General features: G+C 38.5%; 1 non-coding gene across 1 annotated transcript; it reads right to left on the bottom strand.

The window, feature by feature from the left end:
* Nucleotides 1–13,788: 13,788 nt before the first annotated feature.
* On the bottom strand, nucleotides 13,789–13,973 carry LOC138819555 (U2 spliceosomal RNA). The gene has a single exon (XR_011369480.1). It is a non-coding gene; the product is annotated as a U2 spliceosomal RNA (small nuclear RNA).
* Between the last annotated feature and the right edge of the window lie 9,689 nt (nucleotides 13,974–23,662).

Below are 23,662 nucleotides of genomic sequence, written 5' to 3'. Positions count from 1 at the left end.
TGACCAAAAGAATTCAAACACTTGAACCTCCCCAAGGCAAACGTGAAGCTAAGGGGTCATCCAGAGAGAGAATAAATGCATGCCTTCAGATGATTACTTTGATGAGAGAGCAACAGCTAGTTTTCAGGATTGTGGGTATTGAGAAGAATCCAGACTCCAATGGGATGATGTATATCGTTCTTGTGACTTTATAACCATAGCCTCAGTGTCCTTCATACTGGGCTGTGATTGACAGGGAATGGCTACTTGATGCCCCCCTGACACACACCAGCTGAATGGGCCCCATGAATCTTGTTCTCCTAAGAGCAGCCTATATCCACTAACAGAACTCAGATACATGGTAGAGTTACAGTCCCATGAGCCCACTTTCACCAATGAAAGAAAAGAGACAGAAGTAGTCCAGCAGATTTCTCTTCCTCTGTTCAAAAGTCTCATACTGGATGTTTTCCTTTAGCCTCTTAGAAGAGGTTCTGTGAGAAGCAATCACCAAGAAAATTAGCCAGCCTTACAATACACCCTTTTCCTATTTGTTCTTTGTTTCCTGCCTCCAATGGTTTGAATGCAGGCCCCAAATTTCACATGTTGAAAACTTAATTTCCAAATGTATATTTTCATGGGTTTTGGGGGGATAAGACCTTTAATGAATTGCTGCATATTGGGGGCTTTACCCTTATGAATGGATGAATCCATTAATAGACTAACAGATTGTTGAAGGAGTGGCCTTGTCTAAAGTGTTCACTTTTTGTCAGGTCATGATGAAGTCTCTGGCCCTCATAGAAGGCTGAGCAGATGTCAGCTGTTGGACTTTCCAGCTTCCAAAACCATGAACTAACTAGACTTCTATTTTTCATAAACAGATCAAACATTTTGTTACTACAACAGAAAACAGATTAACCTAGATCTAGCTTCATTGCTGTTCCATTCCACTTTATGTAGACACTGGCCATTTATATGGGGCGGGGGCAAGTGGTTCTACAGATACTTCTTTTGTGTTGTTGTTGGGGGTGGTTATGGGTCTTGAACTCAGAGCCTGGGCACTGTCGGTGTATTCTTTTCGCTCAAGGCTGGCACTCTACCACTTTGAGCCACAGCTACACTTCCGGTTTCCTGGTGGTTAATTGGAGATAAGAGTCTCATAGACTTTCCTGCCCCACTGGCTTAGAACCATGATCCTCATATCTCAGCCTCCTGAGTAGCTAGGATTATGGTGTGAGCCACAGCACCTCTACAGCTCTACAGATACATCTACCTGGTGTATGAATCTAACATTCTCGGAGAGTAGTGCCCCTTTCTCCACCTTTTAGGAGATGAAATGAAAAATGAAGCACATATTATGTCCCCTTGGTCTATTCCGTTGGACTCATTATATTAGAAGGTACCAATATCGTTTATCACTCAACAAGCATCTACTATGTGCTGAGCACTGTTTCAGGAGCTGAGCATTCCAGGTGATCAGAGATGGCCATGGTACTCTATCTATTGAGAGTTGGAGATACAGAAAGTTGTGACTAGATTGTACTTGACTTGAGCACAAAATTATAGGGGTGGCCCCAAACTCAATAATCCAGGGAAACTATACCTTAATTCCCAGCTAAATTATAAAATCTCTAGTGAAAAAAATCATGATAAATAAATACCTAAATTTTGACTGAAGACAGGATCATTTGAGCCACATGGGAAACTGAGGCACAAAGGGTAAGCAGTCTCTACGTATTGGATCATGATGTCTTTTCTCTCTCCCTGTCAAAAAGAGTAAATAATTCAAGATGCACATGTACATTTTCTGGGCCTTCAAACCACACTGGATCCAAAAATAGAATCATGAAGTTTTGAAAACTTCTACAAATAGGTTTAACCAATAAATACTTATGAATGATTAACACAGGACTAACATGGACAGGTGCCATCTTCTCCCAAATTTGTACTCCCTCACACCCAAATTATGAATACAAAATGAATACAAAGTCAGAGTCAAAATGACTTTTATTTACCATTGTCTTTTAAAATGGTAAGAGCCCATTATCCTCTTAATGATGACTTCTTTTATAATCTTGAAGTAAAAAATGCACATATACATGGTTGCTGGTTTCTTAAAATGTTAATATTTAGCAAATAGCAATATTCAATAAACAAAGAAATTGGATGTGAACGCTAAAAACATTAGTCAATTTTTTATAAAAGAGTGCATTCAATTAAACCTTAAAATTATAAAACTATAAAACTTTAACTTGAGATTGCACAAATGGGCTAATAATGAAAAACTTAATACACAAGTATGTAATTTTAAGTTAAGATTACAGAACTGGGCTGGGGATAGATAACTAGCTCAGTGGTAGGGCACACAAAGCCTTGGGTTCCAACTTCTATGCCACAACAATAAGAAAAACTAAAAAACAAAATTGAATGTCTTTAAGTAAATAAATAAACCTTTAATCAGGAAGATGCAAACTGTTCTTTTGTACCTATGAAGAACTGTCTTCTGAGCTGAGGGGACATGATTGTTAGAAGGATAAAGTTCTTCATGGATTGTTTTTATATATTCTATATCAAAAACTTTCTCTTTTTGCCTGGCGCCAGTGGCTCAAACTGTCATCCTAGCTACTCAGGAGGCTGATATCTGAGGATTGTGGTTCAAAGCCTGTCCAGCAGGAAAGTTCATGAGCCTCTTATCTCCAATTAACCACAAAAAGCCAAAGGTGGACTTGTAGCTCACATGGTAGAGCACTAGCCTTGAACACAAAAGCTCAGGACTCAGGTCCCAGACTGGGGAGACCATTTTACTTTTAGGCATGGATTCCTCCAAAGCAGGGCAGAGCTAGGCAAAGGCTTACATGGAAGCTACTCCACTAAGTTGCTGGGGATCTGCATAGCAGGTAAGGAGAAAGGTAGGGCAATCCCCACATCTGGAGGGGAGCAAGTAGGAGTACCCACAAAGTCAGTGATAACTCAGCATAGACTTTTGTTTTCCTAAACTTGCTACAAAACTTCTTAAAATCAAAATAAAATAGGCTGACAAAGCAACAACCTTAAAAAAAAAAAAACAGCTGAACTACAGAGATAATTGTGAGACTGCTAAACTCTACTTTCCCAGAAGGTTATTCTGTGACTTGCTTTAACCACTTTTTGCACTGGGATAAAGAGAGAGAAGGAGACTATCCTCCATCCGTCCAGATTCTTCTGTTATTTCATTTGCCAATTTTTATAAGTATGCCACATTGTTCATATTTCTTAGTATTCTTGTACCCTTAGGTCATTCTGGAAGTTCTTTAGGTTTTTGAACATCATTTATATGTACTGAGAGGAGTCTTGAGTGTACCAAAAAGATAGAGTCTCTTCTTATATTAAATAACAGTTGGGGCAGAGAATGAAGGGAAGGGATGCAATCCTTATTGAATGTACAAATTTAGCATTTCCATTATGGAACTTGTTTGTACATATTATAAAGTTTTGCTAGTCAAAATTCTGGAAAGAAGCTGGGTGCTCATGGCTCACACCTATAATCCTAGCTACTCAGGAGGCTGAGTTCTGAGGATCACACTTTGAAGCCAGCCCAGACAGGAAAGTCCGTGAGACTTTGATCTCTAATTAACAACCAGAAAACCAGAAGTAGAGCCATGGTCAACAGGTAGAGTACAAGTGCAAGGACAGTGTCCAAGCCCGGAGCTCAGGTCCCACAACTGACCAAAACAATTCTAGAAAGAAATAAACAAATTAACTTATTATATGATACCTTTAGTCCAGATTGGTGTTACTATTTCATTGAGTAATAGCCAATGTGTTACTATTTCATTGAGTAATAGCCAATGTGTATACATCTATGAGTATGCACACACACATGCACACACATCATATTTTTCAGGGGTCAAATTTCAATGCAGAGTAAACTCTGATATTTCACCCCAAACTCTTAGTTCAGAAGTAGAGTCTGGAAGTTTCACAAGCATTTATTTATTTGCAAACTAGGGAGGCAAATGTTAATGCCTTTGTTCCAGTACTTTTAGTATCCTGAAACAAATTGTTACAAATTACACCCTGATTTATCTTCATAATTTAATAAGAATGTATTTTAAAACCTTGTCTAATATATACTAATATCCCTCTGGTTTGGACACAAAAGTTCTTTTAGAATTTTTATTTGCGCCAAGATTGTACTTACAACAATATGTCTTCAGTTCATCTGTTCAAGCTCTGTGAAAATTCCTTCCTATGAAGTCTCAAATACAGTCAAACAAACATAGTAAGACTCTCAATATTTCAAGTCAGAAATGTAGAAATCCACACAAAAACCTACACAGGAAGGTTTATGGCAGTTTTATTCTTTATTACCAAAATTTAGAAATTACCAACATGTCCTTCAGGACTTGAATGAATAAATAAGTACATATAGATAATGGAGTATTATTTATTAGGAACTTACCAAAAAATCCACTGAACCACAGAAAAAAATCGAAGAAATTTAGATGCATACTATCAGGTGAAAGAACCATCAGATAAGACTTCACATTGTATGATTCCCATATGGCATTCTGGAAAAAAAAGCAGACCTATGGAAATATTATAAAAATAAATAAAAGATCAGGGGTTGAATGGAAAGCGAAGGATGAAAATACAGTATACAGATCACAGAGGATTTTATGACAGTAAAAATACTGTGCATGACACTAGAATGATAGAAACAAGTCATTATATAATTAGCCAAGACTATAGACAATAAAGCACCGAGAATAAGCTATGGACTCTGAGATGTAAGGACATTCAGTGTAGGCTCATTAATTGTAATAGATTCACCTCTCTGATGCGAAGGTTGGTAATGGGAGATCTATGTATGTGAACAGAGGACATACACACTGAGCTGCAGGGAGAGGGGTAGCGCATATAAAAGAGGAGCACACATGCTCAGTGCAGTCTGGACTTCTGAATGCTCCAAAGAATGCAGGGCCCATGCACTCAGTGAGGAGCCCAGCACACCCACTAGTGGTGATCCTGCCTGGTGAGAGCCACCGTGTCTGGTGGAGATGATGTATAATGGCAGCTAGAGGAACTCGGATTGATGAGAGGGAAAACTGGGAAAGGAAGAAAAATGACAGAGCCATATAGTGCCTAGATACACAAGCTTGCTCAGGAGCACAGCTGAGACTTCCCTCTAGGCTCTGCCAGGAGTTATGATTATGTCCAATGAGGTCCATGAAATTAGAATAAAAGAGAAAATCAAGGACACATGGATTTATGCATCCTTTTACTGCATTGAAGTCATGCCATTCTGCAGTAGAAATAATGATGGTCAATTTTAACTGCACGCTTTGAAGCAAATCTAGATAATAAAGTCAATTTAGTGCTTAGCATTCATATTTGTATCTATGAATTGTAACATAACAGTCATAGAGCTTGAGCTCTAGGACACTAATGTGACGGAGATCACTTTTTGTGCATATTACTTAAATTTCTATTTCATCAAATTCAGCCATATCATGTGGCGCATTCTTCTGATACAGCCATGAGTTGTTTTGTTTTGTTTTGTCATTGTTATTTGTTTGTTTTGAGAGAAACCCAATATGCCCCAGGCTGTTGATCCTCCCCCTCTGCCTTCAAAGGACTAGGATTTTAAGCCTGTATACCTCTGTACCCAAAATCTGTTGCTTTTGTTTATTTGGCAGTACCGGGAATCAAACCCAGGAGACTGTTCTAGGCAAGTGCCACGCCACTGAGCTGCATCTCTAGCCTTTGTTGCCCTGTTTTTAAGAAAAGGACTCACTCCAGAAAGACCAATGACTTGTCTATCATCACATAATTAATAAGCCACAGGGTATGTGTGTGTGCAAACTCAGCCCCGCTGGTTCAGAACCTGGCCCCACCTGACCTGTCAGTTCTTGTGGGCAATTCTTGCCTGGTGATTTTGAAGACAGCACACAAAAGCTTTGGGCCAACCATTGAGAAACTCCACAAGCAATCCTTCTGGCTGTTTTGGGTTTCTCTTTGACCTTGGGAAAGTCTATTTCTATTTTATTTGCCCATCTGTAAAATGGGTTAGGTAATAAAACATCAGCCCCACCCAACATTAAGGTTACAAGGAAGAATTAGATAATGTCTGCACTGAGTTTTGCTCTCCTTAGAAGAAAGTCCCTATAAAACGTAAGGGTGAAATTCAGCTGACTTTATGAGGGCTGAGATGAAAGCCTGCGGCCATGGGCTGGGGCAGCTTTCCCTGAGCAGAGCTTTTACTGCTCCGAGCCCTAATAACATTCCTCCCTCAAGATCCTACAGTGATTTGAAGATAGTCATTAAGTAAATCTTGCTGGCCTCAAGCACGGTGTAATTTGCACCCTAACAAGCCTAAAGCTTTGTTAAAATGAAACCCGAGCACAGACAATGTTTGAAGGAAAAAAAAGGAATTATGATCCTCACTTCTATTTTCTAATCACCTACAGTTATAGCCAAAAAGTATAATTTATACTTCATTCTTTAGTTTTCATTTATAGTAACTAACCTAGTGCCTTTGTGTGTGTGTGTGTGTGTGTGTGTGTGTGTGTGTGTTGGTACTGAGTCTTGAACTCAGGACCAGAGCTCTATCCCCTTAGATTTTTTTCCCTCAAGGCTGATGCTCTGCCATTTGAGTCACAGCTCCACTTCTGGCTTTTTGCTGACTAACTGGTAATAAAAAGTCTCACCGACTTTTCTGCCAGGGCTGGCTTTGAACCATGATCCTCAGATCTCAGCCTCCTGATGGTTATAGGTATGAGCTTGTAAGCTTTAAGTTGAAAGCAAACAACTACTCCTAAACGCCAGTTACTTTTGAAAGCTTTGGGTATCTCTACAACTTTATATGTATCCCTAGGTTTGCTATTTGCCTAAACAAAAAAAAAAAAATGCTGTTTTCTCCACTAGTTTTTGTCCTTTCAGAAAGTGGGTAGAGTCATGAAATAAGTCACAGAAAATTCTGTTGTTCAAAAGAATCCACCTTTCCAAAGTGCAACAATTTATTATCCAGGTCTTAAGGTATTTACATAATATTGCCTAACCTCATTTTCTGATGTCTCAACTTGACTGCATTTCATTTTAATTTACTAAACTATTCTGGCAAAGTCTCAGAGTAAAATGCTGTGTTATCTTATTTTTGAATCTACATGTTAATCATGTCTAATTGGCCTTCATTTCCATCTACACAGATCACTAGTCCTCATTTATGGAATTAGCAGCTCAAATGTCCAAATCCAGCTCTAGTCATGACCTTATGATGCATATTTGACTTTCTCCTCAGTATTCTGTCCGAGCCTTGTGCTGGTGCACAAGCAGAGATAAGGTGATTGTGGGCAACGCATTTCAGCTTTTTGATACGTCTTAGTTGAATGAGATCTGTTTAAAGGTAAAGGGTTAGAAGCCCTGGGGCCTGTGGGTCTCATGAAAGACAGACGTGGGCTGTAAGTGTGTCTTGGTGGTTATTTTTCCCCTTTAGATAGATTTGTTCCAGGGCTTTATAAGATAAACACTGGGGCCAGTGAAGCTGAATGGGAGCCACTAACTTCTTTCTCTCAACCCATTTAAGAGAGTTTTTTTGCCTTTTCAGTCTCGTTCTGAAAAAGGAAAACCATGCCTCCAATGTTTTTTAAGAATATGATATTGTTATTAAATATAGTCACCAAGAATGGCTTTATCCATCAGTGCTAGATGAATTGCAATGGGACCTTTCCATCCCAAAGCCCTCAGTCTCTTTCTGCTCCTACTCAGTCTCCAGGAGGAGCCAGCTCCTCAAGTGGGATAAATAATCTCAAAAACATCACCAAATGCCACTTTGCAAACAGATTTTCTGTGTCCATCAACAGTGGGCTTCTTTTAGCAAAATTCTTTTCCTCTGATGAAACACAAATAGCTCTAAAAGCAATAATCAATGAAGTCTTCTTAGTCTCATTATAAGGCTTATTAAGTCATATACCTTGGTGTGAATGAATTAAGTAGGTCTTTGGGGATGGGAAAGGGACTGACAATGAAGCCTAGGGTAATCTGAGGAAAAATTCTGTTGAATTTGACCTGGCCAGATCTTTTCCCAATAATAGCTCAACTTTTACTCTATCCCTTCAGCAGCTTGATAAATAGGTAGGTAGGTAGGTAGGTAGGTAGATAGATAGATAGATAGATAGATAGATAGATAGATAGATAGATAGATAGATAGATAGATAGATAGATAGATAGATCACACACACACACACACACACACACACACACACACACACACACACACACACACACACACACACACATAATGGCTGAAGTAATACATTGAATCTTGTCTTCAAAGTCTACACAGGAATTCTGGGCTAAGAGAGGCTGAGGAACTGGAGACCAGCAGAGGTTCCATTTCCCTCTGGGCCCAAGAAAGCAGGTTTGTAACAGCACTGAGAAGATAAATGGGAAGAAGGCCTGAAGTAACATGCCTGCATCCAGGGTTCCAGACTTGAGGGAGGAGAGCAGGGCAGAGCAGCTCACTCTAATTACACCAAGGAGCCTAAACGGGAAAAATAAAATCTCAACAACTCTGCAAGACAGTGAATTGCAGTCTAAAAGGGCGATTCAGATAGATCTCCAACTATAAGACACTTGCAGTGATGGAGGAAAATCGTATTTCTGCAAAATGACACAGAATACTAAACCCAAGACCCAAGACCTTTGGTTCGCAGAGATATGAAATCTGCTTAAAAATATACACGCAAACTAAAAACATAAAAGACCTATTGTCCAAAGTAAGCACAAATTATAATTTTAAACATCTAGAAATCTTCCTTCCTTTCCCTTCCTTTTCCTTCTCTTTTCCTTTCTGTTCTTTCTGTTTCCACAAAGACCATGGCTGAAACACCCCATGCTGTGGAAAGCCTAGCACTTACTCTAAGGTCTAGAGACAGCATCTTCTTCCTCATGGTTACTTATCACCTGTGTTCCTTCCACATATTCTGTATGCAATCTGCCTTCTGGGGCTCTGCTTACTGTCATCTGCCCACACAACTTTACCTTCACCACCATGTCACGATCCACCATTAGGCCTTCACCCATCTTCTTTCATTTCCCAAAGTAGCACCAATATCAGGAACAGAAAAGAAAGCAACTTGAATTTCAGCATTAGACTTCACTGTTCTCAACTCTTGCCTTCGGGTAAATCTCTTCTAGGGCTCCCACAGCAAAAGGTCCAACCCTCCCACCTCAGTTCCTGTAATATTTGAGGACAGGACAGAGGGAGAGGACAGAAAATAGAAGAAAAGGGGAAGGGAGTGGAAAGTCAGAATGCAAAGTCACATTTTTTTCATCCCTCTTTAGTTTGCTATGGCAGCATGATAATCACAGGAAGTCTTAGTGTCTTTTTTTTTTCTCCCATATTTCTTGCTTGCTTCAAATCCCAGACCCAGAATCATCCGTTCGATTTTTGGAATTAGACATAGCATCACATAGTCCAGTCAAGAGATATACTGGTTTTCTGGCTCTGGAGGGTGAAGAAGTTGGTCCATTTTTTGGGTGCAAGTATGCTCATCTTTGCCACTTTCAAGCTACAAACTTAATGCCACTCAGTGTGAAGTTGGGAAGACACGCATGTGGAACTGGCTCTGAGAAGTAAATTGTGAGCCAGCTCCAACACACCACTGGCTCAATCTATCGGAGAATAATTCAATACACTCTGTCACAGGCCTAACCACCTGGGTGTCTTTCAATTCCCTTTCCTGGCTTTGCTTCCTCCTGCAACAAGACTTCTGTGCTTTCTGTTCCTTCTGCTTAGGATCATCATTCCTTCCCTTTCACCTCATCAATGACTACTCATCCATCTGTCCTCAGCACAACTGTGACTTTTTTAGGCCAAGCTTTTTATCTGACCTCTCTAGGCAGGTCAAGTTCTTAATCCTAGACTCTCATTGTACCTTGCACTTTCCTTTTGTGGGATATGTCACAGGTATAATTTTACACTTGTCCAATTGATCATTTGGTGAATGAATGTCTGTCTTCCTTCCTGGATGGCAAGCTCTGGCAGGTCAGGCCAGGTCTGCTTCTACTCAGGTTGCATTCCCAGCACCTAGCCTGCCAAATAGCAGGTGGGTGGTGACAATTGGTCATCACAGATAATTCCTCCAAGCTTAGCACATCATTAGCTGGTTACTTTTCACAGGAATGTGGGAGGTGGGGGAAGAGGCACTTAAAATGGTGTATCTCTTCTTCTTCAACATCATACTTGAAGGTGCTTCAGGCCAAGAGACATTGTCTTGATCACACTCACTGAAATGTCCATCTTAGGGACTTCTTCGTATATGAAGAACCACACATACAGTAAACCAACATAGAAATCATTTCTAACTTTTGTATACCCTTGAGATACATAATATCTTGTGTGGCTACTTGATACCATCTTCCAGTAAATAACTGCATTTCCCCCATTCTTTGTTTCTACATATACCTGCTGAATACATTTGAATATATCTAACTAAATTGATTCAATCTGGAACCTAAGAAGAGAAATAGAATTTTTGATGTAATATGTAATATTCAGTCCTCAAATCCTATTTCATCACTGAAAATATACAACATCACCCTTTAAACAATAAAGGTGTTTATATTATTTAGTCTTTTAGTTGAAAAGGCTTACAAGAAACTATTAAGTAATAGCTATAATATAGAGTACCTGTATGCTGAATCCTCATAATTCTATGAAGCCCAGAGAAGTTAAGCTAATTGGAAGACACACTTTTGGAAAATGGTGCCCACACTTCTCATTACTAAACTCTCAAGCCTAAGGGGAGAAAATTCAAATTTACCAGTTAGACAAGATTTCTAGGGGTCAAGATGTGAGAATAGAATTGGAAGAAGGCAAGAAGAAGTTTAAAACACTATGCTCTCCATTGTTATTACCTTCCAAATTGTTACCAAGAAATTTTTAGAGGAGAAAAAACAACTTGCATCTCTGTCCACACATAGTCAGCACTGGTTCAGGAGTCTAAGAAGAAAATAGACTTTAGCTGATTCCTCTCTCATCATATGAGCTGTCATAGCCTAGTCATATTAGTATGAACATACTTTGGCAGTAAAATAATAGTTAAATTTAGTTAAACCCTTTAGCTATGCATCAAAAATCAGAAGTTGACTTTCTGATGTCTTATAGAATTTTCTGTAAGGAGACAAGTTAAGTGACACTGACTACAGCTGCTTCTCAGTAAAGCTTCTTTTACCAATACCAACTTTAACTTTGAGAACTTCCCAACTGTGGACTGCTACACTAAGGGATGGGGCTGCACAGGCAATGCTACACTGAATTCCTACAAACTCCTGTGATCTACTCACTGTGATTTTCCTCCTAGAGTTGACAATTAAAGTAGCTCTAAGCAAGGGAGAGCAATATTCTGACTGGGATTGTGTTAATCTGGTTCTCTGTACATATTTTATTGAAAATACAAAAAAAATCAGGAAGAGGTTTTTTTTTTTTAACTTTGTCACTTTCCTATGTGAATTCCAGAAATTTTACTTCTGGAAGTGGGTTGCTGGTGGTTCATGCCTGTAATACTAACTATTTAGAAGATTGAGATCTCAAGATTATGGTTCAAAGCTAGCCAAGCAGGAATGTCTGTGAAAGGAAAGTCTTCATTAACCACCAAAAAACACCAGAAATGGATCTGCGGTTCAAGTGTCAGAGCACCAGACTTGAACAAACAGAGACAGTGTCCAGGTCCTTAGTTAAGTCCCACAATGGGCACAAAAAATACATACATACATATATACATACATACATACATACATACATACATACATACATACATACATACGTACATACATACGTACATACATACATACATACAAAATAAATAAGTGAATTTCTGGAGACACTTTAAAAACATTTTTATGAGGAATCTTCTCCTTTGTAAGAAATCTAACAAAAGAATCTCTTAGTTTGCTGAAAAGATTTTTTAAACAAAGCAACAACAACAAATGAAACAGCTCTGAGAAATAAGAAACTAAATAAACCAAGAGTGAGAGAAGCGGTGACATTATCCAAAAAAGAAATGTACTCATTCCCTGACTTATATAATTGTAACCCCTCTGTACATCACCTGTATAATGACAATTTAATAAACAAATGAACAAACCACAGTTTTCATCCTCAATATATTCTAATCCTTTGGTGGAGTTTGAAAAGAATCCTCACACGTGGGCTTCATCTCAGACCAATTAAATCAGAATTTCTGGAGGCAGAGTGTGGGCCCTAATGATTTATAAAAGCTCTCAGGTGGTCTAATGCACAGCCGTGCTCAGAGCACATCGCCTCTGAGCCTGTTCTGAACACACAAGACTTCTCAGCTGCTTTTTCTGCCCCTCTTCCCATGCCAGTGCTCTTTGTGCAATGAAAACAAAAAAAACAATATTTAAAGTCTCTATTTTGTTAATAGGTTTAATTTTAAATGTTTAGCACCCGTTGCTATCCTTCGTTTTATCAATTTTAGCTATGCTCTGCCACCAGAATTTTCTAGTTCCAAGAGTCATACCAAAAGGCAACAGTAGAGGGCCCACCTCTCTCAGAAAGACTGAGGAAAGGCAGGCCCTTGTATTTTAAATGGATGACCCAGAACTTTCCGTAGGGTTTAGGGAGAGGATCAAATGCACTGGAGAAGAAAAGAGTTGAGAGCTGACACCCAATAATCAAAGAAAAGTTGCAAAGAATCACTTTTAATAAAGAAAAATGCTAGAATGGAAGGAGCCAAATTGAGTCAAGAACATATGGCCTTTGATACTGATAATGAAAGTAGTGAAAGTTAGAACAGGGAAGTTGACAAACCATGAAAGTTGAGTCCCAAAGTTCCCCTTGCATATGGATATCTTTTTTTTCCCCTTTTTGGGTGAAAGTGGGAATGGAAGACGTAGGTGTATATGGACAACATCTGTGAGTTAATTTGGCTGTGTCTTTGACCACCAATGTGCACCACGCCGAAGGACCAATAGGCCAGGAATTTTCTACTGCTTCAGGTATTTTTAAAATTGTTTTCATTTTCACTTTCCCCAATCTGAATTACACTGCAGAGACATTAATTATGTATATCACTCCTCAGAAAATAATATAAGGAAAAGTCCAATTGAAGGCTACCTACTAGATGGTTTAGTTTTCTAATATGAGGACTTTGTTCTAATTAAAAGAGTGTTTAAGGAAATCGTAATTTTTTTTTGCAAGTACAATCTTTAACCACTTAAAAATAATAATAGTTGCCGGGCACCGGTGGCTCACGTCTAGCTATGAAGGAGGCTGAGATCTGAAGATCATGGTTCAAAGCCAGCCCAGGCAGAAAAGTCCATGAGATTCTTATCTCCAATTAACCACTAGAAAACCGGAAGTGGCGCTGTGGCTCAAGCGGTAGAGTGCTTGCCTTGAGCTGAAGAACACAGGGATAGCACCCAAGCCCAGACTTCAAGCCCCACGACCGACAAATAATAATAATAATAATAATAATAATAATAATAATAATAATAATAATAATAATAATAATAATAAGTCTGGGCACTGGTGGCCCAGATCCTCAGGAGGCTGAGATCTGAGAATGTGGTTCAATGCCAACCTGGGCAAGAATGTCTATGAGACTCTTATCTTTAACCACCAGAAAACTGGAAGTGGAGCTGTTGCTCAAGTGGTAGAGTGCTAGCCTTGAACTGAAGAGCTGAGGGACAGCACTTAGGCCCAGAATTCAAGCCCCAGGACCAACAAAAATAACATAATAATAATAATGATAGAAGCTATCAATAGCTTTCTCCTACACCGGAAAACTGGAAGTGGAGCTATTGCTCAAGGGGTAAAGTGCTTAGAGATCCTGCAATACCAAATTGGTCCATGTTGTGGACAGATCAAGCTCCTATTACATCTTTTTGCTCCAAAAAGTCATTTAATATATTGTCTGGAGAGGCAATATCCAATATTAAATGGAGGAGGACAGACATTGCATGTGATCTAAGCCAAAAAGCCAAGAAGGGATTCGAGTTTCACTTTTAAATGGCTTTTCTGCTTTCTTTTCCTCTGGCTGGTAGAAGTTTGAGATGACATTTTCACTGGTAAGGAGACGTGTGTCCTAGTTTTAAGACCCATCATGACTGAAAGTTCAGATTCCAGTTTTAGTCATTAGTTTCAACTTTTGACCCCAAGCTGGGCTGGGACCTGTATAAAGTCAGAGACCCCTGCTCAAAGCTGCAGTGGGGTGGGGGATAGGAGGTCCATTTCTTTTACATAGTGTTTCTGTCCTGGAACATGAGCTGTCACTCCAAAGACATGTTCCTCCGTGCACAAGACTAAATCATCACAGTCCCCATTAGAATGCTCACAAACATGCTGAGCTCTGCCTTAGGCCTGCCACTGATGATGTGAGAAGCTAGAGCAGGCATTGCCCCTGCCCTAAAGCTTTGGTGGAAAATAATGATGTTTTTCCTTCACGCCCACTCATTCTCAGGCCCTGGTGAGTAAAGAAGGGAAGGGTGGTGATAGCCTAGTGCAGACAAAGCAGCGCCAGTAGACATGGCCATAAGGACAGGTAGACCGTGAACTACACAGCTTTATCACATCCTTTGACATAAGATCTCCTCACACCTGTTCCAGTGCTGTATAAAAATGGAAATGCATCCTTAAGATGCATCCTGATATACTTATTTTACTTGTGCATGTCAAGTTTTGTTTTGATTTCGCAGTGCTGAGGATTAAACCCAGGAGCTAATATATGCTAGACTCTAACAATGAACTATATACATCAAACCCCTAAAGCTATTTTTTCTTAAATTAAGGTTGACTTTTATTTAAGACTCAGCATGGAAGACTATGGCAGTCTGGTTAATACTCAGTACTCAGCTTCCCTGAGCACATTTGTAAACACACCCGATGGTGGTAGTATGGTGGGATGGTAACAAAGCTGAACTACGGATCACTTCATTCATGAGTGCTTGATTAATCCCAGTTATAACTTCAGGCAGGTCTTGGAGCTACTCTTATGCATACTGCTTCTGTGAAGAGACCTTATAAAATCTATATTCAAGGGGCTGAGAATATAGCTTAGTGGTAGAGTGCTTGCTTAGCATGCATGAAACTCTGGGTTTGGTTCCTAAGTACCACTTAAACAGAAAGAGCCAGAAATGGCATTGTGGCTCAAGTGGTAGAGTGCTAGCCTAGAGCAAAAGAAGCTTAGGGATAGTGCACAGGCCTGAGTTCAAGCTCCAGGACTGGCAAAAAATAAATAAATAAATAAATAATAAAATAACGTCTATGTCCAGTTTTTTAAATAGAAAGTTTAAGCAGCTGGCTCACACCTGTAATCCTAGCTACCCAGGAAGCTGAGATCTGATTATTACGTTCAAAGCCAACCTGGGCTGGAAAGTCCGTGAAACTCTTATCTCCAGTAAAACACCAGAAAACTGGAAGTGGCACTGTGGCTCAAGTGGTAGAGCGCTAGCCTTGAACTGAAGAGCTGAGGGACAGTGCCCAAGACCAAAGTTCAAACACCAGGACTAACAACAACAAAAAAAGAAAGAAAAGAAAAAGTTTAAGTGCTATGAATATTTTAAGAATGTATAATAAACCCAACTATAAGAGTGTTTTCTAGCTGAAACTCTTTTATCTTTCTCTAATGTGTCTGGAATAAATCCAGACTGTCAATATATTGTAAATTATCACCAACCTACCTCTCCATCTTTTCCTTCTACTACTTTCTACTAGCTCTGTAACTCTTCAGAGCATACCACTAGCGGGAGTTCTGTGGACCCATTCATGTTAAAACATGTTTTGTTGGAAAGGAATTTTGTTTGGCCATCTTACAGAATTTCTATCTTCTTGTTAACAAAAAGAAAATGGAAGACTTGGCAACAATGGGCCAACATCTGTGCATAGGATCCACTAGTCAAAGGAGGTAATAACCTCTGCTTTAGATGAGCCCTGTGCTCTGCATCTCTACACTCTCTACCCCTTTCCATTGTACCATGTCTAGCTTGGTCAATGATGCTCTCTATTTCTGTAGATACTTCATGCTTCCATGTTGCTTCCTCATGCAAGTTCCTTCTTGAGAAATGTTCTTTGGAGTTCTTTCTGATAGTCTTCTACCAGTACCAGCTCCTTTTTCCTCCTTTGTGAGAACCTTTGTTGATGCTTTCTTATAAACACTGTCATCAAGAGACTATAATCACACATACTAAAGTTCATTATAAGCATCAGCTTCCCAATTGCTATCTCCTTGAGCACAAGCCTCTAGTATTATTTAATCTCTGAACTGCCAGTATTCAGCACAGATGCTGATGAATGAATAAGTATTTACAAGAGTCATAACATAAGACAGAAAAAAGTGTACTAATGTTTACTTAGAAGGGAGAGTGATTTTTTTTTCTGAGTCAGATATCAGTTGTGTTAAGCACTTGAAAAGTGGGGCAAAAAAGTAGGGTAACATGAAAGAAGACAGGCAGAATGCCTGCTTCAAAACAAACTCAGACAACAGGACACAAAACTTTACATTCCTTTCAGGTATAGATATGTAAAGAAGAAGGAGACGAAGACAAGGAGAGGAAGAAAAAAGAAAAAAAGAGAGAAGATTACAGTGATTTGGGAAAGATTGTAACAGACATAACCATTGTATGTATATTCTCTACCTAGAAACATTTTCAAATATAGTCCTACTTACTATTTTTACATTAAGGAAGGTCATTGTTTCTAAATCTATTCTTCTCCATCATAGATAAGAAGTTCAAAGTTCAGAGTGTTATGAAGCATAGTATAAAAATGAGGAAAAAAGCACATTTTATTTTTTTTTGTAATTTGAACTGACTCATGAGGTAGGAGGAAAAAATATTGAATTAATTAACATCTAAAAGATATAACTTCTAGGTGCCTAGTTGGCTAAAGGTCAACCATATTTTCCCAAAACAACAACATAGTTTTAAAATTTGTCCTATGCTTGTGTTGTAAATTAATTCTAGCCAACAATAAAGTTATGGAGAAGCAGTTGAACAGATGTTGATTTGATAAGACACATAAAAATTATTTACACTTACAACAATAAAACTAATACTATATGCTAGTGAACAATAATCTGATGTGTGAAGTTGAGACTAATACATGCCCTATTATATGACTCAGAGCAACTCTTCATTCAGCTTCTAACTAAAGTGCTCTAATAAATTATTCTTTATGTTGCTTACTGTTCATCTTAGTTCTTTTCCAATAGCTGCTTTGAAAAGAAGAAAGCAGCATATAGAGACAACTTGCCAGTTTTTATTTAATGAAAGAAAGCACTGTAAGTTAACGTGTTTATGAAGGAAGTTTATTGTGAATGGCTTCAAGGAAATGCATATGTGTCTATATATGGATAAAAAAAATTTAGGAACATACTTTTCTTTAAAAAAAAACTTTCTCTTACAAAATCCTGTTGAAGAAATAAAACATACACATCTATGTATAAGATACTAATTTCCTCAAGTATCTTCTACAGAGTTACAAAACTCATGATGAAATAACAGCCTCTTTAGTTACTGTGTTCAATATTTTACTTCAGTTTCTGCCGTTAGGAGGCCCTTGGCATCAGAACACTGATTCTCAATCCCAGAACCTAGGACCTCTGCTGTATAAGCAAATGAGAGATAGAAATAGTACAAAGGGAAAAAAACTGAAGAAAGAAAACATGTCTTCATGTTATCTTTCTAAAATATCTATTTTCATAATATCTATTTTCCTTTCCTGTTACCAGTTTTCAAAGTCAAATGCTGCATTTTACTTAAACAGCAAAATGTATAGACTGTACAGTCTAATAGACTGTTCTTGAATCTTGGATCCTGTCTCTCTGTTTTTCTCTTTTTTTTAAAAAAAATCAGTCTCTTGATCCTAAGGGGTTAAATTGTGTCCTTTGGAAAATGGATCAATATTTTGCCAAGATAATTAAGACAAAATGATGACATTGGTTATAGTCTTACTTTCTTCTATTTATGTTCACCATAAAAGAACTTGGTATTTGAACGTTTAGGATACAAAATTTATTTTCTCTTTCTCAATACATTAGTCAATGCAAGCTCTTGCCTATCATTCTCCACTGATGTGAAATATAATAATGCTTACTATAATGGCACTTACGTAACTAACCTTATACTTTTAATAGGATGCTTTATTTTGTCTTTGTGGCTTTATTCTATACCTGGACTTGTTACATTATCTGTTAATCATTTGAGTCCAAACCATTTGCAGTTCTCCATGTTTTATGCATGTGGATATATAGCAAATATAAAGCTTATATTCTAGGGGAAAAGGAAACAATAACAAAGACAAATAAGCACACACTACATACATTATATGAATATATATAAATGTAATATATATATATATATATATATATATATATATATATATATATATATGAGAGAAGTTAAGTCCCAAAGGTGCTGGGAATGTGGAGATGGTATGCACAGAAAAGTCTCACTGCAAAAGGAAATGTAAATGAAGACCTCAAAGGAAGTATAGAAGCAAATTGTGTGAACAAAGGGAGGGGCATCCAGGCAGAAGGAAGTGCAAGGGCTCTATGTAATAAGAGTAGGCTTAATCTCTTCTAGGATCAGCAGAGAAGCTACAGTGGTAGACATGCTCTGAGCAAAATCAATGGGAAGATGAAAGGTGCAAAAGTGCTACAGGGAAGAATAGACTAAAGATAGCCAATTAGAACAACGGAGACAGTAAAAACTAGCAAATAGTGGTAGCAATAGAGGTGACGAAATGTGGTCAGATTCTGAATATTATTGAAAGGTGAAGCCAAAAAAAATTTCTTAATGAATTATGAAGATAAATAAGAATAACACCTAAGGTTATTTTTTTGTAAAATACTTCATTATGATTTTGTCATTGTGAAGGATGATGCCTGAGTTTTATGAGTTACCAATGCCAGGGAAGGAAAGACTTGGAAGGAGCTAAATTAGAAAGAAAGGTTGCTGATCAGACATTTAGCCATGAGAGTCTGGAGGTCAAAAGGCTGATTCAGACTGGAGATAAAATTTCAAAATCATAAATAGAAGGTACTTAAAATTATTTGTAAGAAACTCTTAAAACAATGCTTGGGTAAACATCTAAAATGGACTTGGAGTAGAATAGAGAAGAGCTGAGAAAAAGTACATCAAAATGGAAGGGGATGGAGAACGTGGGTTCCTTGCATTAAGAAGGATGCCAGGCACAAGCTTCTACAACATGAAGTTGGCCATAGGAGCAGTTGAGCAATTCTGCTGCCTTCCTGTCCACACTGAGTCCTGATAATCTCACCTTACTGTAGTTCTTACATCACAGCCTACCTTCTACATGCAAGTGTCTCCTGTTTGACTTAAATTTTCCATTAATCATAATAACTTACACTAATAAGAATGTAAAGGTTTTGCAAGAAAATGCTAGGCCATCTATTCCATAGGTAAAGAAAATGTCATGCTTAAATTGACATGTGTGTTCCTGCTAGAGATCGGCCTGGGGATTTGTTGTAATGGGATCTTCAAAGAGCTCCTGTTCAGTTATCATAACTCATAGCCTGTGGCACCTGAACCTCTGGGGCTTTTCTACCCCATATTCTGTTCTTTACGAATTGTTCCTTTCTCCGCCTAGAAATTCTGTTGCTGGCCCTCCACTTGGCACCCTATGCACTCTTGAGAGCTCAAAATCTCCACATAGCCACTACTCAATCTGTTAATAGCTCTCAGTTTTCCATTTTTCAGCATGATTGCATTCTATGAAATCAATGCTTTACAGCATCTCTCAAAAGTCACACATCTGAAAGCATGATTTTTGCCTCCTAAACACTTTCATCCTTATTATATAGAATTCCCTGTCCACTCTGACAAGCTGTGTTAATGCCAACAGAGCCAGAAACCTAGGAGTGGTATTGGTATTTTCTCCAGCTCTAACATATTAGTCTGGTTAATTCTACAATTTAAATATAACTTCCTGCCTTTGTATTACTTCTGTTATTCCTGCCTTCTTTTATCTTTACATATATCACAGGATTTAGTGATTATTTATGTATGTAGTTGAATCTTCTAATAGACTATGAATTCCTTTAAAGAAATTATTGTGGAGATGTATTATTAATTCCAGTTCTCAGCAAGATTAGACCAATTGGTAAAGGATATAGATATCTGGAAGATATCATCAAGAGGAACTGGCAAAAAAGGGAGCTGCTATCTTATAAGAGTAAAGTTGACTTTGGATGGGGCCTCCTAGAGTTGTGTGTACCTACCCTGTGCATCCACAGGCAAAGATTCTGATTAAATATACTTGAATTCATGCATGAGAAATTGCTGCTTATCTTACAGGCATCCAACACCATGACAGGCATTGGTAGGGGCTACAAAAGCATCAAACCCAGATAAAATGCCTTCCATCCATGCAGAAGAAGAGGTTGCCACACAATCCACCACAGTAAGGTTTCATAGATTCCCATGATTCAGACATTGTCCTGGAAGAGAAAAATCAATGAGCTCAGTGATCAAAGGCTTCACAGGAGGTAAGCTTAACAAGTTCCCTTAAAAACTGGGTCCATTCCAGTCTCAAGAGAGAGCAAAGAAAGGAAAGGCACACAGGCCCAGAGTGGTGTTCATGGTAAGGCCAAGAGTCTGGCCTGACTGAAGAAGAGGTCTCATGCTGGGTGATGAGGGGACATGAGTTTGGTCAAGTGAAAGACTGAAAAGTGAGGCAGAGGATGAACATACAAGCTTATGAGAGTCATTAATTCGAGCAAAGTATAATTAAAATTTGACCCGAAGGTTAATATTTCTTTTGGCACAGTGGAATTTCCTTAGGCTTTCTTACACAAGAACAGTGACCTGGATCCAGTTGTCTGAAAGAGCAAAGGAAGGAAGAGGTGTGCCAGATGTCAGTCAATGGAGATAGGCCAGCTGATGAAGGAGGGACATTATTTCGCCTTAAATGGGGGCTCTTACTTCCTCCTAGAGACTCAAGGTTAATCAGTTGAAGGGGAAAGGCAACTTGATTTGTAGGCAACCAGAGTTAGAACTCCACAGTAGAGCACCAACAGGCTCTACAAATACTTACCAAAGTACAGAAAGAAAGAGCAGCAAGAGGGCTGGCCCAAAGAAACATCTTTGTGCATGAGCACGATGGAAACAGAAGATATCAGTTAAAGAAAAGACAAAGAAAGGAAATGAAAGAGAGGTGTGAGGTGTCATGTTAGGTGTGTTCCCTAAGCAACACTCTCTAGTTCACAGCGAATGCAATATCATTACCCAACATGACACAAAACTCATCATGAAACTCAAGCCAGTGGCGAGGCAAAGTGAGCAATTTTATAGAATAACAACTGACAGGAGGTCTACAGCAGAATTTAGAAAAGGAAGAAATTTAACTGTTAAACCTCCAACAGTTATGTTCTGCCTGATTAGGAGTAACAAAATTGGGAGGCCAGATAGTCTTAAATTGAAACCCCAGATGTACATGTTTTCTTTTTTTATAAGCTTGCTTAGAAGCTGAACACACCAGTCTATAGGAGATTTCTTTTCTGTAATTTGTTGTGCATTATCAGCTATTTACATAATTACTCTAATTAAGCTAGTTACAGCAGTTCCTGTAAATATGTGAAATATCACTGAAACATGTAATTATGTCCTTATATCATTAATTAAACTATATCAGCTGGGAAAATTACTGTAAATATGTCTGGAGGTGTCATTAGTCTGTGTAATGGAGACATAGAGGTCTTTATTGAACTACAATAAAGTGCTCTGCATTAATAATCCATGTAAAACACCATTTGTGATTCTTTTTTAGAGCTCAAGATCTCAGCATAATAATAGAAGAATCTATCTTTCTTCCTCAATGTTTTGAGCAAACTGATACATACATTTTGGGATTTCCTTATGAATGCAAATGACAAGCAGGTTCACTTCCCTAGTGGTCATTACTGGCATTGCAGGGACTGTGGGCTGAAAGTACACTCACTGAGCCCTTCACTTGTAGACCAAGTAGAGTCAAAGCTATTGAAGGGGAAAATCCAGGAGGCCATGTCTACCTTTCACGCCAACAGAGCCCCAACTATTACCCACTGGGCTTTCATCCACCTACCAAACAACCCCATCCCTCAAGGTTTATTTGCACAGCCATTTCCTGACACTAGAGCTAAACTATTAGATTAATTTTAGAACTCCCAGATAAGATTGCTTTTTAAAAGGTATAAATATTAGAAGAGCAGAGAATCTCAAAGTTGAGACATTGCTGGAGATAGAATTGCAGCCATGATAAGCTTGATGAAGGCAGCTAAAGTTCCAGCCCTTCCCTCCATCCCTTCAAATCAGACAGCTTCTCTGCCTCCTCCTCAGGGGCCCTACAGTCAGCCCCAATGCCAGGAAACAGTACCCTGATTCAGTTAAGGAAAAATACAGATCACTCTGCCAAGAGATGACCAATGGTGCTGAAGAAGCCCTCATTGACTCAAAGGATATTCACTATATGTATATATATATATGTATATATATATATATATATATATATATATAGTATGTATGTATACACACACACACACACACACACACATATGGTCCAGGACACAGAAGATGAGGGGATCCCCAGAGCTTGAGAAAGACACACAGGAAACCCCCTCCTTCAGAAAATAACAAACAGAGAAAGCTTTCAGTTCTTCAAGTGTAAAAAATAAAAGCTTATGACTAGAATTCTGATTCTTTTTCGTCGAATCTGTATTTCTGGGGAGAGGAAAAGGTTAATGGTACACAAGATTTCATCTTGTTTGGAAATCAGCATCTTCTTTGAAGAAGAACATTTTTTAAGTTTTGAGAGAAAGTACATAATTTTGTTTTGAAGACTTACAAACTCTATTATTTCCATTTATCTCAGATCTCTTGTGTGGCACATAGTATACTTAGCTATGATTCCATAAAATTCCCATTAATGACTATTGATTTAAGAACTAGATTTGGATGGGTTTCTATTTCATTCCATGAGGAAGAATTGATGACATTCTATAATATAAAACAAGATATCAGTGATTCTCACTTTTTTAATCCACGAAGACCTTCATGAATGTCATGTCTTTTGGTGATTCTCCCCCTCACACAGTGATATCCTGCCTGTACGTGAACTCCACTATCTCATGCCCATAATCCCAGTTATTTGGGAGGCTGAGATTGGGAGGATTGCATTTTAAGGCCAGCCTGGATGTTTATGAAGATATGGTGAAGATAACTTCTCCACCAACAGCTGTGTTTTGTGACACATCCCTTTTATCTCAGCTGCATGGAAGGCTAAGATTGGAGAATCTGAGTTCCAGGCTAGGGAGAAAAGTTTGTGAGATGCCATCTCAACAGAAGAATCTGGGTGTGACAGCATATGCTTGTCACCCCAACTTGGGTCAGAAGTGTAGAATAAGTGAATTGAGATCCAGACACAGGACCAAGCAAAGAGAAAAAAAAAAGAGTGATATACTATCTCAAAGATAACCAGTACAGAAAACAGCTAGAGGCATGGTTCTAGTAGAGTACGTGCCTAGCAAGTATGAGGCCCTGAGTTCAAACCCCAGTACTGCCAAAAATAAAATACAACAAAACAAAAACATGCCTGCATTGTATTCATTATATTTTACACATGAATTTAATTGTGTTCCCTGAAGTTCACTGATAGACCCACATTACCCCTAAAATATACCTTTAAATT

The sequence above is a fragment of the Dipodomys merriami genome, unplaced genomic scaffold (assembly GCF_024711535.1).
Source record: "Dipodomys merriami isolate MVZ:Mamm:240054 unplaced genomic scaffold, mDipMer1.0.p SCAF_8, whole genome shotgun sequence".
NCBI lineage: Eukaryota > Metazoa > Chordata > Mammalia > Rodentia > Heteromyidae > Dipodomys > Dipodomys merriami.
This window is presented reverse-complemented; position numbering and strand designations above follow the sequence as displayed.